The sequence below is a fragment of the Battus philenor genome, unplaced genomic scaffold, assembly GCF_028537555.1.
Source record: "Battus philenor isolate CCGP_79_NKW_IND1 unplaced genomic scaffold, ilBatPhil1.0.hap1 SCAF_11, whole genome shotgun sequence".
Classification (NCBI taxonomy): domain Eukaryota; kingdom Metazoa; phylum Arthropoda; class Insecta; order Lepidoptera; family Papilionidae; genus Battus; species Battus philenor.
This window is the reverse complement of record NW_027181673.1, coordinates 448615-467737: the sequence shown is the minus strand read 5'-3', so window position 1 is coordinate 467737 and position 19123 is coordinate 448615. Positions and strand designations below refer to the sequence as shown.

General features: G+C 33.1%; 1 protein-coding gene across 1 annotated transcript in view; it reads right to left on the bottom strand.

Moving 5' to 3' along the window:
* LOC137928450 (uncharacterized) overlaps nucleotides 1–17944 on the bottom strand; it is a 33908-nt gene extending 15964 nt beyond the window's left edge. Inside the window, exon 1 of the mRNA XM_068771415.1 lies at nucleotides 17854–17944. The gene's annotated coding sequence lies outside the window, so the exon portion shown is untranslated. The remainder of the gene's footprint in view (nucleotides 1–17853) is intronic.
* Between the last annotated feature and the right edge of the window lie 1179 nt (nucleotides 17945–19123).

Here is a 19123-nt window from a genome sequence, read left to right as displayed (position 1 = left end):
AATAATGTCCTAGCTTACACGTAGCAGGGAAGGACGAGAGGTCTTCAAAAACGGAGGCGATAAATAATGAAATAAAATATTTTAATGGAAAGAATGAGGCCGGTAGGTTATTCTGTTCTTTGGCTGTTCTCACTATAAAAGTGTTAGCAAAACGCTTAGTGCTGGTGGAAGGAATTTCAACCGTGTACTCTGTCCATGAATCCATGCGTTTTGCAGTCTTTGAGGAAGGCCTACGCAATGGCAGTCTATCGACGGAAATGATGGCGTCGATGATGAGTAATTTTAATGTGACAGTTATGTAATTGATTTAATTAAAGGCGCCAAAACATATGTAATATCAGTACTAAATTTGGCGACGCCATATTTGAAATACAGCCGTTATGTGTCGGCACATGTCAAGGTTAACATCTAAGGAATGAATTAATAGTAATACGTAATATTTCACATCAAACCAAAGCGTTGTATTTTACAGAAACACATGTTGTTTTGAATATCAGTATAAACTGTCAAACGACGTTTTTTTTTTTAAATAAAAATCGAGTGTAGGTTATCTAATTATCGCCAAAAAATTTATTCGTATCATGTCGGTGTGTATACAGAAAATGTCTACGCTACTTCGAATAATAATCGTACAGTTAATCCAAATGATGATAGTTACGTAAGGCCCACGCGTGGACAACTACGTCAATAAGTAGACCACAAGTTCCGAGTAGGGAGATTTCTCGCTCGCGTTTATGCTCACACGAAACCCCGCATTATCGTCATTTCACACGGAATATCGTTTAGAAAACGCACTCTATATTGTTCTCGGTTATCTCAATGTTTCGATTTTTTTAATCTGTGCAAACGACGTTTTGATGTAATTGTGAGATATACGGTCGACCTATTTTGGCGGGAATCAATCGACATTTTTTTGTTTTATCTGTACATCACTATGAACATTTTTTTAATATGAATGCTTTTAATATTTATTTTAAATAGTTAAAATGAATCGCTTATTTCAAAGTTTATTTAAATACTCAATAAATAAATTGTAACAGATTAAATAATAGTACTTTTATTGACAGGAGAGAAACAAAACAGTTTTATACCTCGTTAAAGAAATGGTTTATGTTTTGTTGTAAAAAGGTTTTACACACCGATTACAAGGAAATTGTAATTATATGCAATAAATGTACAATGAACTCGAAACTCATCTCAGCGTTTCGGAGAAAGCTTGAAGAATTAATTTAAAGACAATGGAAGGTTAAAACGCTCTCTTAGGTCATTTAGCGGCCAAAAAAAGTTGTTTTAAAAACAAAGTGTGTAATGGAAATAAATAAGTTAGTCTATGCGTAATTCTCTTTATATAATCTGTTTTTTATTTGGGCTTGTTAACAATTGTGTAAAATAATTATTGAAGAAAGTAGTACAATGAAAAGAAAAAAAGAGTGGTTATAAAATTATAGGAAATACAAGGAAATTTAATAAATATTTTTCAGACGAAATATTTTAATGTGAGAGTTGCATATACAGATTTTTTTAAAATTTATGTAATGTCAAATGTAACCTTAAACCATGCAATATTCACAAATTATTCAGTTATAATTGACAATTTAGCGCGCCATTTTGTTTTAATTAAAACGCATATTTTGCTGTTCTATTACCGTATTATATGTTTAAAAAAAGAAGTATTTTTTTAACAAAAATTTCACTGTCAATAAATTCGACAAATGTTTTGCCAGTTATTATACGAAGACACGAAAGCAGGTTTTTTTAACAGACATTGACTTTCACAGGAAGCATTATATAAAAACAAAACATTGTTGTCGGCAATAAACAGTCACAAAGTAACAAGAAAATATAGTATATATGTATTTTTATTCTTGGATTTCATTTCGAAATATTGAAATAAATATTAAAAGAATTATAGTCCAGAGATAACATTGAAATATCAAATTTGTGGTAACAATAATTTAGACGAAATTAGATATAGAGATAAAACCGAGAATAAATAACTGAATATTGCCAAACTGTTTTTGTCGGACAGAGATTGGAACGAGATAAGGATGTGTTTACACGGAAAAAATGTCAGTCGCTGTCGCTTGTACGCGGATGTCTGTGGACGCGTTCTTACCTATGATTACTTAACAAATTTTTGTTCTTAACTGTTTTCAGACGGAAGTCTTAATAAGTTCTAGTAAGTAGTAAACATGGTCTTAGTCTTATGTGTTTTTCGGATGCCTGTGTGTGCTTAGAACGATGGTTAGTCGATCATAAATAATGTAAATTTTTATTTGTACATCATTAAAAAGAAGCATGTAAACACATTTTACATTTCTCTCTAAAGGTAAAGCCCATCATCTTGTCACTTCTTTACTAAAGTGTCATTGAAAGGGCTGGTACATTATCTTTGACCCGTCGAATAATGTGAAAATAGAAAAATAAAAATTATACGAAAATAATTTTAAAATGTGTTTTCCTAAAATCTTCATACAAATTTGAGGCAAGTATTATAGTCAGAAATTTACGTAAAGACAGTGATAAAAATAGGTCATATATAAGAAACATTTCTGCTACACTATCTTCGAAGTTGATACGTTGTAACTTAAGATAAAGCAAAAGTGAAACGGACAGGCGCCGGTTGAACGGCCGCCGTCACCATGAAAGGAAAACCCCGCGATGTTAGATCCGCACTCTATGGTTAGAAAAGAAAATATTGTGGTTTGCATCTGGCCTTTCTATGTCTTTATATCGAAATTATTCCTTTACAAAGTTTACGTACACTTTCTATTCAGAACCATCACGAATAACTCTGGTCACGTGAGGATAACTATCTTAGACATCTGTTATAGGCATATATAAAGCCGAAAGGTCATCAACGTGACCACACCCGCTGCAAGGCATAGGCCTCTCCCGAAGATCACCACGATGATCAGTCTTTCGCTGCCTGCATCGAGGGACTCCGAGCGATGAAATGTCGATCGTCAGTTATTTGGGTTTTCCCAGTCAATGTATTTGTAATAAGTATATTTTGTATATATATATATATATATAGCTAATATATAAAATTTCCATGTCACAATGTTAGTTACTTTACTCCTCCGAAACGGCTTGACCGATTTTTACCAAATTTTATATGCAGTATTCAGTAGGTCTGAGGATCGGTTACTATGTAATTTCCATACCCCTAAGTGATAAGGGTTGTTCACCCTTAAAAAAAATATTAATTTTTGGACGAAATTTTTTGTTTTTATTCTTTTTATGATACAGCATACAATAATACATACAACCTTAAATTTTCACCCCTCTACGATCAACCCTTATTTTTTTATTGTTAATTAAACCCAATTTTTTTTGCAGGGTACATGCCGTGGTACCGCATACAGTGACCACGAGGCTGCAGCTACATAAGCTGGTCCAATCTGATCCGTACCAGATTCAATACCACATTGCTCCAGAAATTTATCAAAAAGGATCACGCTAGCTTCTTTAACAAGTATCTTTTAAACACAGAAATAAGAATTACTAAATTGCCTCATGTTAATAAAGTAAACAACATTATTAAACAGTTAATTAAAATATAAATTTGCGTAGTTGAACAATGCGATTGTTCGTCTGTTTACGACGCATTTGTATGCCATAGACAAGCGAACTCGGAATGATGAAGCCTAAACAAGCATGTGTTGTAACAACACCGCCATATTGCAGTTTGTTTATGGATTCGTCCTAGATTTGTTTTCAAGTTTTTAAATGGCATTCTATACAGTTTAACGTCTATGCAAATTCCTTGACATGGATACAAGCTATTTCGAGCATACGCCTGTTTTAGTATATCGTAAATAGATAATTTAGTTTTATTGCGTAGATAAAGTTTGTTTAAATTATCACAAATTTTATTTATTTTTCTTTTCTTCTTCTTTATTTATTAAATGTTGGTAGACGTCTAGAATACTTCTTGCGTATCCCTTTTCATTCCTTGGTGTTATTTGCTAAACATAGACATATCAGGCACTGCCTATCTCGTCAAGTGTATTACACAGAAGTATCTTTCTGGATTAGTGTTCTTCTGTGTACTGAAAGAATTAGACTTTGCGATCCTATTTTAATCTCTCCAATAACTTTGATTTTAAATTATTAATTCTATTCAACAAGTTATACAAATGTATTTGTTATATATGACATTATAACACACTTCTTGTTATGAGCTAATATCTTTTCAATACCTTTTTCCATTCATTTCAAAGTGCAATAATTCATATTAGTCGTATCCAAAACGAGATATGCAGCTTTTGTCCAGTCTGAAGGCTTGCAAAGATTCGTGGAAGACAACTTATAGGAATTCTTCTTATAGCTATCATGAATATCTTTCTAGAAGTCGTGTGATCTTGGTAGAGCAGTCTTATAATATATATATATATATATATATATATATATATATATATATATATATATATATATATATATATACTTATGTGTGTATATATATGTATATGAATGACTGCTTACCTATATATACAAGTGTGTGTGGGGGGATAGAGAGGTGATTCCGGGAGGGCTTTTACATTAAAAATCTTTTATAAAGTCGTGTGTTCTATTCATAGCGTCGATTTTCTATTGTATAAAGCGGTTAAAGTATTTCAGAATTTAGTCTTTCGGAAATACATTTCAAATGTCAATTTAAAAATTCTTTACTCGTAAAGGCTATTACAAGCATTTTTGAATCGTCTATTAACATAAAATGTCGGCATTATTATCTCTACAAGAAGCTACCGGCTTGGAGGGCAGTTCTGCTGAAAAGTTGGCTAGAAACTCAACAGTTGCTCTTTACAAATATAATTTTATAAAGAGTGCGCGACAATAATTAGCTTCCTGTGTGAGTATCAACATTTCATTCCACGCATTAACATCAGTATATTATTCCTGAATAGAAAAACATGTTTTTATTAGTTAGGTATAAATCTCTAATATCTGAAATTAATTGTGGACTTTTATTGTACATATGTAGATCTCGTAAACAAATGGTTATATACGTTTATATATATTTCCAGAGCAGAAACCTACAAGTTTGGTTTTAAGCCATTGATTGCAGAAGAGCTGTAGGATATGTTCGAATGCACAAAACAGAAGATCTTTATGTGCGTATTAATTAAAATTTACATCATCGTCATTTCATCTATAGAAGTCCCACTGTAGGAGAGGCATTCCTCGAAGTTTTAGTATCCCAGACAAATGTAAGCTAAGTTTCAATGAACCGTTTTCAGAGTTTACTTAATTTATTTGAAATTAAAATGTCCTATGTTGACAAACATTTATCGAAGGCATTTAAAACGTTTAAACTTAGATTTTAACCTTTAATGAGTATGTTAGTATAACAATAACCCATAGACAAGAGAGGCGGGAATGTTTGACATTAGGCGCGGCGCGGCATTGTTAGGCGATCGCTCCGATAGCACGCGGGGGCTTCCACATAGTGAGCGGTGTTGCCAATCCGTTGCGAAAGCGATTCACAACGGGCATTCAAATAAGTTCTACAGGTGTATTGCGTAAACGCACACCCGCACCTGCTGTGATGCTACAGACAACCCGGACAATGGCAACACAAAGTATTGTATGCTTTGGACATAATTGCACAGATAAAACTTATGTACTACACAGATAAAATATGACATATAGTATTTTAAAAAGTAATGTCATTTATATGACGATTTTTATTTCATATTTCTCTAACTTATTACATTTAATTTGACATTTGTTCTATATGAATGTGACAGGTCGTCTGACAGTACAGTCTGCGTTGACAGATAGTAAACAATAAATAATTTTAATACGCAGTAATCCTAACCTTAAAAATAACCCTTTACATATTATAATTAAGTAGTTTATTATTTCTGAAACCATTGATTCTTTGTGTGTATCAGACATTAATTGACAGTAAATAAGCTATACATTTATCTTTTTAAAGCGTTTCCAGAGATATACTTCATCATATTTTGCAATTATAAAATAAAATTAAAAATATTACGTCAAAAATATAAATATGAAATAGGACCTTCATGTACAAAATACACTCAATAAAAACAACCGTATAATATTATATTTTAAGTTATTTGTAAATATATTAATCGCATTTATTTTTATTTACATAATAAAATGGTCCATTGGATGAAAATCGTTTATGAGTATGAAAAAAAATATAAAGAAATGTCATTCGTTTTATAAAATAGGTCATAAAGCAAAATGGCGGCTGTCAAATGCTCTTGACACCCAGTCCCAGTTTCCCGTTTCGTGGACACGTACATACGGAAGTATAGCTGATGTGGGTTATTGCGCAACCGGCGAGGAAACCGAATCGAACCGGAATAAGAAAGCATCGCATTCCGATATAATTACAAAATCGGAGTGGACGCGTTTGGGCGGCGCGGGTGAAAGTGGTTGCGTCATGGCGCGCGCCGAAGACGCCCGAGTGCCGCCGGAGATTGCCGAGCGGCTCTTTGATAAGATTCATTTGAAATTTGTCAATACGAAAATATATTCAATATATTTATGATGTCGTTTCACGTGTCGTCAAACTCTTTTCGGATTTGTGTGTTGATTTAAATATCGAATGAAAAATTTCCAATACGCGTAGAATATTTTGTTCGATAATAGTTAATCGTATAACGTTTTGAGATATATGATATATTTTTTTTTAATTAGCTGCCCCGACTGAATTTGTACTATCACAAGTAATGTTAGTAAAAATATGTTTTTCAAAATGATCGGTTAATTTTTAATAATAATAATTATTAAAAATTATTGCTTGTAAAAATAGATTTTTAATTCAATTATACTATCCTGCATTTGATTTGGTACTTTAGAAACATCGTCTATATCTTCGTCTGTAATATTAATTTTTTTATAAACACGATTGTGTTTTAACTACTCTATATAAATATGATATATACATATTACTTAATACTTCTTAGCGCAGAATATTCTTTGATCGCGTTATATGTTTGATCCCATAGTTATGTTTATATGGGAGAAAATGTTAAAAGAGTGTGTACTTTTTAATTTTTATTCTTTCTATATCTTCTCTTCCTAGGATCCTTCCTCAAGATGCAACTTAATCAATGCCGAATTAATGGGGCTGTTCTTGAGTTAAATAACCCTATTTTTCTTAATATATTTTTTTAAATTTATTTATTTACAGAATAGTACTTTGACAACGACAATAATACATATGAATATCAATCCAAATATTGTTAAGTACGCTAGTTACCTTTTGAGTTCATTTTTTATCTGCACTACTCAAAGTACAAGCAGTGACAGCTTAGTGGTTAAGGATTGTTTCGCAGACCACGTTGATGTCTTAAAAGTAATTAATTTATTTACACAGCAAATTAAAAAAAAAACTTTAATTCAGTCAGTCGTGTGAAAGATTTATAAATCATTTTATAAGTTGATGTATGATAGTTTAAATTGATAGTAATGAAGACGGCATCGTAAAATTTGCAATAAAAACACTATTTAGCCGGTAATAAGAGATTCCCACGCGATGCTCTTGCCAATGGACTGAAGACTGCATTGTCTTTGCCCGCGGTCATTAAAAATTTCTAACGACCCTTTCTAATGACCATAGACAATTGGGCGGGAGAATTTAGACGCAATGAAACGTTCAGAAATGTAGAAACGAAAGTGATATTTAACATAATATGGTGTAACGAAATTTTTAATTTTAAAATTAAAATTATGTAAGACGTAATTTTCTATTTTTAAAATCAGTGTTCACTTTAGTAATCGCCAAGCCGAAGTGTTATCGACTGTGAACTACATTTGCTTGAAAGATTAGGCGAACATTCATGAATATTTAAACGCGTATGGAGCGACGCGTGTTTCGTTTTCATATAGTTACGTTTTTATCTTTCTCTGTTGTATGATCTTTTCGTCTCTGTTATTGTTTGATCACATACACTAACGGTTATTGTCTATTAGAAAAAAACATTTTAGATTAAAGTTACATGTAATTTTTTGATCACAAAGCGACGCAATGGTTTAATGTTTTTTTTTTTTGGTGGTTTAATGTTTTTTTTTTGGTTGGTTTAATTGGTTGTTGTGTTAAAGCTTTAGAATTGAATATATAGCTCATTTGTTACCAAAAAGTTTTTTCTATATATATATATATAAACATAAATTTTCTTGTGTATAAGGTTTTCAATAAACAATCATCCTGTATATAGCTATTGTCTGGCACTGTGTGACGATGTGGTCGGTAATCCGCCACGCCCTGCCCTACATGCGACGCAATTAGTGACGGTCGTTTCAAATGCTCGATATCACCAATTTTTTTAGATACTTGTAATGGAATAGGTGTTTGTGTTCTATCTCACCTGGTGGAAAGTGTAGAGAAAGATGAAGGTGGTACACGCTCACCCAAAAGAAACCTGTTCACTCTACTCTTAAAGAGAGTTCAACTCATCAGGAAAAATAGAAGCAGGCTAGTTCCAAATCATGGCGACTCTCACCAAAAACGAGCTATGAAACCGTTTAGTTCGACTTTTGGGTATGTCAACAACGTATGGATGAAACTTATGCCTGCGTCTAGTAGTCCGATAAAAGAATGGAGATTTAGTTAGAGAGTTTATATTACAAATAATTACGTTTATTTGTGTATGTACAAGTACTGCAAATTATTATATATTACTGCAATTACAGATGTTTATTTTAAAATGCAAGCTTCAGATCAAAACTAATCTCAGACTAACAAGCTACAATATCAAATTGTAATTTTATGTCTAAATATATATGGTTTAATATTGGAAATCTAATCCGGTCTTGTGTCGTTATATTCATTAAACATATTTAAGTAAATTTTTAAATTATCGTAAAAAATAATTAATTTATGAGAGCATTTAACTTTCATACTATTGTATACAAGGTGTATTGAATCTCGTGTCGCTATGCGAGACTTCTTTTTTAAAAAGTTATACAAAACACTATTTCTATTTTGTGCCAACTTGTTTAACTTATTAACCCTTTCCACTCCAATGTCGAGTGTCACTCGACACTGATTTTGTTCCACAAGCTCCACTGTCGAGTGATACTCGACATGGTGTAATACTTCTTTTTGCGGAAAATTTTAAAACAGGAAAGATTTTTGTTACAAAAATGTTTGAATCACTAATGAATGAAACATATTCTAGAATTGCAAGATACTATAATTCAATTAAATTTTATCGATGCTATATAACAGCCTTGGAGTAGAAAGGGTTAAGTGTCGATTCGGGGACTCTGTGAGTCTTCGTTAGCACTGTGGTGAGCAGCGATTCCAACGAAGCCTAACTTAGAATTGCTTTTGTTCAGTTTTTTTCCTCGGAGAGGAAATCAGATGTAGACACAGCCTTCCGGACAGCTTACCCATTAAAGAGAAGTCATAGTAAGAGATGTCATCTCTTGGTTAGCTTATGAAATGGCAGTTTTATACTACAAACATAAACTAATGAAAAAAAAAAAATACTTTTCCTACTAATTCATCAAATTTCCACGTCGATTGTATGTATGATTTTTGAATCTATCAGGTACTGACAGAGATACTACACGCCATGTGAACATTTGGATCACAACCGTGCCCAGCTGAACTTGACGAAGCGACGAACATGATAGACCGAGATGGCGTCTGAGAAAAATTTCCTTGTTACCGAAGCGCTTTCGTCTTTTAAAGTATTATTACATTATGATAGAGTTAATTAAATAAGATTAAAAATTTAGCCAAATAAATTTTTTTGGGGGTAATTACCTCCTATATATATAGGAAGAGAGAGAGACACTCCATGAACAATTATCTTCTGTGCACTTATAAATATACAATTTCATCTAGGTGTGTGTGTGTTTAACCGTTTGCCGTGCTATAATGAGTCTGACTCGTGATGAAAATTTTGGCCCAAGCATGACGAGCTAGGCTTGTGAATAGTTCATCGGGTTAAACGTAAACATCACTAACAAGGCTTGTAAATAGATCATACGATCAAACATAAAGATTTCGTGCCTGGGTCGTGAATCAATGTTAGTTTATATATACATTTCGGCTAGAATTGTTATCTATCTCGCGCGTCAATTGGATCTGTTTACATCGCGTTAACGGCAAGGGTTTAGTAACAAACTCTATTGTAATATCTGGATTTTAGAACCAAATAAAAACTCATTAAACACCTCAAGTTGAGGACTTTTAGGTGTCAATAAAACTTTTAAATTAATTTCTATTAGGATATATAAAAGTAACAGATCAGGACACGTTTGGAATTGGACCAGAAAACTCTTAGCTTCAAGTTGAAAGAAGTCGTCACAGAAGAATTCAATTTTGGATTCTTCTTTTCACGTATACAGTTATTCACAATAAATTGTAAAAAGAAAAAAATAACTTATATATACACACAGCTATAATTTATATCGCAGGTAACTTGAACATTCGCTGCTATTTTATTTTATCTAAATTTGACTATTAAAATTATTCTGTAAGCTTAAAGATGTATAAGAAGCACGGTTTCGTATTTTTTTTTATATTATTAGGCTCTATGTTGCGCAGACATTAGCTTCCGTGCGTTTGTTTTTAAATTTGCGTCAATGTATCCGAATTTTATTTGCTCACGTTTCTTAATCTATTATATATACACCATAACAATGTCCAGTTTTTATGATTACGTTTCGTGCGACAGTTTCGTATTTAAATTAAATTATATATTAGATTTAAACCAAATAGCCTTTGTTTTCTATTCCACAAAGATAAAACGAAAGTTTAGCAACTTCATTGCATAGTTTATGAGAACTTATTCAAAACAATGTTGTGCAATGTTCAAGTAAACAGATAAATCTTACAGTCGTCAATGCCATTCGTACGTCTTTGCATACAAAGCAGTACATTTGTAATGTTATTATGTTCTGTTATATACAACGTGCGTTGAGACACGGGTCGACAAGGCGTTCCCAGTGCAAATGTACTTAATATTAAATATATTTTAATGTATTTAAAATACTTTATACAAACTTGCGTCTAAAAATATTTAGTTAAACATAAAAGAAAAATTATTAAATTGTATCAACCATTTTAAGAGTGGATATAATAGAAACAAGAACTTGATAACTTAACTTTATATAACCAAGTTTATGTTGCAGCAGTATAAATATATAAAACCTCTTTACACTTGCTGGCATTTTTAGGCAGATCAGGATTCTTAGTGAGAAGTTTTGAATAGGTTCACTAATACTAGGTTTAGTATTGTTACTGTTGGGTGCAACACATCTATCATATTTTTTTGGTTCGCATAAATATTAAAAAAAAAACACAGACACTGTGTTAATACAAGTAAGAAAAATTAAATAGATCATTTATGGCACTAGCTATACGTATGTACAATATAAATAACTTCAAATCTGTCACTGGAGAGATTTAAAACCAACATTAAATTAAATCTATACAAGAATACTATACTGATGTTAATACGTGAAATTAAATGTTATTAATGCTGACTTGGGAAGCTAATTATTGTCGCGCACTCTTTATAAAACTATATTCGTACAGTAAGAAAAGGACTAATATATAGCTACTTCCGCTATGTAGCAGTAGTCGTGCAATAAAGTGCACCGCCCGCTTGCCCGCTGATAAATGCGCAATTAAGGATGGACTTCCGCAAAGTAACGCCTGAATCTATTAGATATATTCGTAAAGAGCAACTGTTGAGTTTCTCGACGGCTCTCAGAGCTGCCTTCCGAATTGGTGGTAGCTTCCTGTAGGGACAACAATGCCGACATTTTATGTTTATTGACGATTCAAATGTGCTTGCAACAGCCGTTTCGAATAAAGAATATTTTGATTACTAACTGTATTACGATACGATAGAACTTTCGCTACAGAAATACCAATTTAAAGAGATTATTAACGGTTTAAGTCAAGCGATTGGCCTTCAGCAGTTTAATTGAACGCAGTTAAGAGATATCACCTTATGTTATTGACTTAATCTCTTCTTCGTTTCAACCCATAGACGTCTATCATAAGGTACAGATATATCCCAAATATATCTATGGCAGGAGGGTCAATGACCGCAGTTTGGTATTACAGTACGCAGACGACACTGCTACCCATCCCTTAGAATTCTGTTTTTGAGCAGTGTCAATTTTTGTCTGTATGTGTCTGTTTGTGTTTGTTAATAATCTGTATTCTTTGATTTGAATGTCATGTGTGACAATTTGGATCAGTTAATTTAATCTGTGGTTAATAAAATATTTTTTTTTATTTCTTTTACAAACCATAACTAATTCTAATGTTTTCGAATTTCGCGCTTAGGAATATATTTGACGAATCTTTTTTTATTTACATAAGGAAGTTTTTATAAGAATACATTTGTTAGTTTAACACACAATAGTTGCAAAATAGTGTTGTAACTTTGCCATTATGTGACAGACAACAAAAAGGAGTGAACCAATTCACGAGAGAACCGATCGACTCCGTCGTGCCGGTTGCACAATCACAACACTAGTGTGCAACCATACTCCGTCTGCAACATCGATCTGCAACTGATAATCTAATTGTGCATCTGTTTCGAAGTCTTAATACAATTGTGTAGAGATTCACTTATAGTTAAAAATACAATTGTTTATTGTAATATACATACAATTTTTACATTACTTTGAATGCAGAAATATCTATTTTACGAAAAAAATACCTCGTAGAATCTTATGTAAATATAAATCATTTGCAAATGTTTTGCTAATCACAAAAAAATTATTGAAATATGCCGAGTGTTCCTCATTTTTAAAATTAGAGATTCAAATCCACTAATACGCTTAATAGGTTTGAAATCCGATTTTGTAGTTTTCTCAAGATTTCATTTAAGTAAAAATATAATCATGACGATGGATATATAAAAGTATTATATTATTAACACAAACTGAATCAGGTTACGGGGCTGTCCTTCCGTACGACCCTAGATACACCGACATCTGTTCCCTAGACAATAGGGTCTCTATTGCCCGTCGTGACAGTGTCCATCATGCGGTAGCAATATCACGTCACATGAACTCGTGCGTGCATTACACGGACGCGACTCAAGATGCGATCGCAAGGTTCATCGATGTGACGAATAAGGCAACCGCCGCACATACTGGCGCACAACCTGAAGATGCCAATATGGAGCAGGGATGGGGAAGTGGTCGCACGAAACGTAATCTTAAAAACTGGACATTATCAGGATGTCGTTAAAATAGATTAAGAAACTGAAACAAGCTAAAACGTAAGCTAAGAAATCGTAAATGTTAAACGTAAATGTAAAAACTAAGGCACGGACGCTAATGTCAGTAGAATATATATCTATACTGCCCATATATGGTAGCATCAAAAACACTACACGTTCTACAATTTAGATTTTGTTTAAAATTTTTAGGATTAATTTAATATCTAGGCCCAGCGTTGGACGTTCGCCCATAAGGTGGACAGATGAACTAGTTAAGATCAGCATGGATGCAGTTTTATTGGAAATATAAAGTAGAGGCCTATGTCCAACAGTGGACATCCAACGACTGAACTGATGATAAATTTCAATATATTTATGTAAATAAAAAACGTATAGTTAAATGTGTTGTCAAATGCAATCTTGAGAGGAGCTCAAATAATGCGGTTATTTAGTTTTCACTACGAAGATATTATATAAAAAAATAAGTTGATCAGTTAAGGGTCTCCACGGAATAACACCTGGATGTAGTGGTGCCAAGTATCTTGGAGTGAAAATGGCGGTGAAGAAGGTCTACCACCACCATGACTTCTCTGCCAACGTTCACGTCTAATGAGACTAAATAACTAATAAAGAAGTTACAAAAACGTACAAACTTTCTAAATGTCGTTTGAGTAATTGCATGTAATGTTTTATTTCACACAACGTATCAACATCACCGAGGGTGCGGTTCTTCCGATGTTTGTTGATTAAAATGTACATAGTGTCTCGCGGACGATGGGTGACTCGATGAGTAAATTGGCTGCTGTTACATAAGCAAAGGAAATCGAAAACTATGGCGACCGCACAAGCCCGTATGTTCGATCGTCGAAGCGTTTAGCTGGACAAGAACATAACATTGGATAACGCTTATTAAGGCAACTCATTATTTTTAATTTAACAACCAATATTTTCCCATTCATTTATCCAGGATGATTGGTTAAAATAGAGTAATTGAATGTACTAAGAGACGATAATAAGACGATCTAATAATAATAAGACCGCGTATTTGACAGGTAAGTATATATTAACCGCGCGCTTCTGCGCATTTCAGAATTGGCGCGTGAACGATGTTACATCATCCAGGTGTGTTCAACTCACGGCCCGCAATTTTTTTTTTAATTATAGCATAGTAAACATTTAGCTGTGGTAGCCCTGCTGTAGGAACTGAGATTTGCAATACATATTTCTTGGGTTTGAATCCCGGGATACAATCTTATGCCATTACTAATAAAAAAGTTTTCAGAGGATGGGAAGCAGCGTTCTTTGCGTACCATAATATCTCATTGCGATTGCCAACCTACCTGCCAAGCGTGGCGATTAAAGTATATCCCCCATAGATAACTTCGGACGTTTATACACTGAAACGATTATAATAAATATATTACGCCATTGTTATTTACGACTTTAACCAAAGAATATCTCGAAAGTTCCTCTGCACCATCAGAGGAACAGACAATCTTATTTTAACATTTTTTGGGAGCTCACATCTGATTTTACAGCCATGACAACATACTGCGTTGGTGTATAGATGCCATTCATATTGCTAGTTGGATATATTTACATGAATTCAAATAAACTTTATTTAACATACAATAGATTATATCTTTTATTGACTTCAAGTTGAGTCTGCCTCTTCGGATGAAATGCTTCAGAAAGTCTTCTCTATTTGTAAACAATAAAACAGCCTGGAGGCGTAGACATTATTCCCAATGCGTGCAATATTCTAAAGTTATTTACAGTGTAGTGATCCTTAGAACACATTTGTTTTGTCAACAATTTGTTTTTTAAATCTAGCAATAGAACCTTCCTGAATATTATCCTTTTGTAAAAGCGTCTTTATATATATCTACTAGACAACCTTTGGATGGAGATGAGAGACATGAAAGAGAGGGCAGTTTAGGGTATATATATATATTTATATTTATATATATGTAAAGACTGCTTACATATATATCAGCACAGCGGACAAGTTTAATTGGCAATGGGCAGAACCAGTGGCGTACCTAGAACTTTTGCCGCCCGGGGCGATCTCCAGTTTGCCGCCCTTTCTATTATAAGTCAATCAAATAGTGTTTTTTATAAATGAATAAATAAATAAATTGTGTTAATTACACATAAATAAATTATTAAGTTATTTAATCAATATTAATTAATACACAGAGTAATTTTTTTAGACATATTTGTATGCACTCGTAAATATATTTATATAATCTACTCTTCTAGCTTTCGTACTAGAAAAATTATGTATAATGCTCTCAAAATTTATATTATTTGTAATTTCTCGTTCTATTGACAATATTGCAAGATTTTGTAGTCTTAATTGACTCATTGTAGAACGAAGATAATTTTTTATCAACTTCAATTTTGAGAAGCTTCTTTCGCAACTAGCGACACTGATTGAAATTGTTAAAAAAATTCTTAACAAAATTACAACGTTGGGAACAGAATTTTCCAACCTATACTGCTGAATAAATTTTAGCAGATCAAGAGGGCCCTTCTCCCCGTTTTTCTAATGTTTTGCCTCTTTTTTTAGTGTAGGTACAGCCATAAAAACCTGGATCCTTTTTCTTTTAATATGGAACTGTTCTTTATCAATGTCAATCAAGTCATTTATTTGGCATTCAAATTCTTCATTTAGTAGGTTACACGGTATTATACACGAATATTTTCTTACAAGGCCATGCAACTGATCGAAGCGTTCTTTTATTCCTTTATAATTCTGTCCATCTCTGTCTGTATGTGTTTGCAAAGAATTTAGTTTTATATGGCATTGGTGGACATTTAACCCTTTTTCTTGCAGGTATTTTTGAGCGTCCTTAATTTCCAAAAGGACGGGTTCCTATAAATGAAGATAACATAGAAAAAAAAAAGATTACATAGAATTGAGTAATATTCCAGCATCTGATCTCGTTTTACAATTTTCTTCTTCTAATAATCATAATAATAATTTATTATTCAAGAAAGAAAAAATATAAAATGAATAAGTTGCTTTTTACAACTATAAGTAAATATAAAAAATGCCGCCCCAAGGTAAGTGCCGCCCGGTGCGGACCGCACCCACCGCCCCCCCCCCCCCCCTAGGTACGCCACTGGGCAGAACAAATAGAACCTTAAGGTTCTAGACTGGTTATCAATCACCGCTAAACGCAGGACGTTCGATCACGAGAAGGACAGACGACCATCGGAAGTCGCATGATATTTACGTTTCCGATGGGTCTTATTAGAAATCTCTTGACTTGTACTGCTATGATATAATGTTAATAGTAAATACAACACGAGAATAATAATACAAAAATTAGTATTCACATACACACAGTGAACACAATCTTTTATTACTTTTTTATCAATAGCACTTAATAATATTTATGATTTATATATTTTACACTGCAAGGCATAGGGCTACCCCAAAAATATCTATGGGGTGATATACCATAATTGATACGCTTGCGGCCAGTTGGTGATAGTGGTATTATAGTACGCAATGGACACTGCTGTCTATCCTCTGGAAACACGTTTGTTTGTTGTGGCAACCCTATGTGCTTAATGCGCGAAGTGTAAATTATATAAGATTGCACCCTGGGATTCGAAGCCGCGACTTACGATCGCAAGACTTGTTGTACATTATAATCTAATTATGATTAATTATGTATTGAATCATTATTACATTCGAATTTTTTCCCTCTTCTATTTTATTCCGATTTATGATTTCTATTAACATAGTAAGTCGTCTTAAGACGTGCGTTTCATAATATAAAACTTGTAAATTAATACGCGTTTCTCCATATATAGGCAGGGAAGCGAAAAGGTTGCATACCCCTGACCTAGACAGTCAATAAGCGGTTAAGTCGACTGCCTTGGACACTATTAGACTGATGCATGCATATGCTATTTGACATATGACATATATGGATTAATGTTTGTCCAAGCGAGATAGATTATGACCCGGTGGCTCAGTGATTGAAGTACCTTTTGTATCAGACGCGTAGTTCGATTTCAGGTCGATTTTAAATACTTCATTACCACATAAATATAGTTTTTTTACCTCACTAGTTTTATGCATGAATTTTAAATTATTTATATAATGACATTTTTTTAAAAAACGCAAGACGAAACGTTCTATATTATTTTTTTAATTTCTTTAATAAAACAATACACACATACGAACAGACACTTAAATCAAGTATTATTTAATTATTGTGAACTTAGATATATATAGTGATGCCTTTAAATAAGACTTTGTATCACATAGCTTATGTTATGTAGACAATTTTTATTGCAATCAAAATATGGGACAGTGTTTACAATAATAGATTTAAAAAAGAATTATCACGAAACAGAGTAAAAACAATCTTTGGTCGAATGATTTTTATTACGTCATTCATATAAACATTTTTTTTGTTTATGTGCCAGTAAACAGATAATAGCAAATTATTAATATACGTAACACTTCGAATGATGTAAAAATCTAACAATTATAATTTAAAACCATTTTTTTACGTCACAAATATAACTGTCAAAAAAATTTTTTTTTTAATTTTGCACAATGATTTCGTAACACCGGCCGGTCGGATTAAAAAAAAAGGGGTTTAAAGCAAAAGGCGCGTAAGTCAAATAGAAAGGTGTCGCTCACCGCTCAACGTGGGTCCGTAGAAAGTGAAAACAAGTGCATGCTCCGTACGAACACTCGCGGGCGTGGTGCTTCGCGGTAAAGCTCCGCTTGTTACGGCGGATGGACGGTAACTGGTGGTCGGGCCGCGGTCGCCGTCGCTGGAGGGATGGTAGCCCGCGTGGTGGCGTCGACCTGGTGGTGGACGCAGACATGCAACTGTTATACAAACATGCATTCAATAATAACATCACATCTATTGTATTGCGCATGCGACCGATCAAACTGAGAGACGTTTATACATCATACTCACAGATGAAACTTATTATTGCTTTTATATATAGTCTTCACTAAGTTATTGACAGTTCATTTTTTTATTCTACTTTATTGGAGACAAACAGTAATAAAAAGCAGTTAGAAATTACAAACATAGAAGTATAAATTTAGTTACCAATGTTACCTTAAAACAACCTCACTAAGAACATTTAGTGAATAAAAGTGAACAATAATAAAACAAAAAACATTACTAAACAAGGATGAATTATCCAGCGCATTCTGCAGAACAGACAGTAATAATTACGAGTCACAGCAAGCAGTCACATTCCAATGAGGTTTAAATTGTATTGTGTATATTCAGTAACTTCGAATGAAATTGTCTTTTAAAAGATACAAGAGTGCACGAGAATATATCAATATCATTAATATATGAATTGCGGAGGTCACAGGTCCTATATAAGGTTGTACATTTACAGATATTTGTCTTAGCTGTTGATAAAAAGAAGAGAGATCTAGAACGTGTTCTTGCTGCAGGAATTCAAAAATTTACCTCGGACAACAGTTCCGAACAGTTAATATGGCGAGCACAAATATTTTTAAGTATATTGGCGTCCATTAGAGAACGTCGACCTTTTAATGATATCATACGACATCTGTTGTTGTTGTTACGTGTTTTTTTTTTTAATATTTTTAATTTTTTTATTGGATTAATATTATCACCATTGTTATCATTTCATACGTTCCACTGTTGGACTTAGGACTCCACTATAGATTTACAATAGAACCGGTTGAAAGCGATCTTTTCACCTTCTTGGTTTCTAAATTTAGTTTAGTGAAAATTTCACAAAAATATACACAGAAGATTATAACCCTGACTCATATAATTTTTAGAAACATCATGGTTCTGCAGTCGTAAATATAAAGAACATTGAATAGGCCAATCTGGTGATGGAAAAAATATGATGATTCAAACCGTGGCATCCGAGGAAGCACTCGTGCCTTGCAATCTAAAATGAGG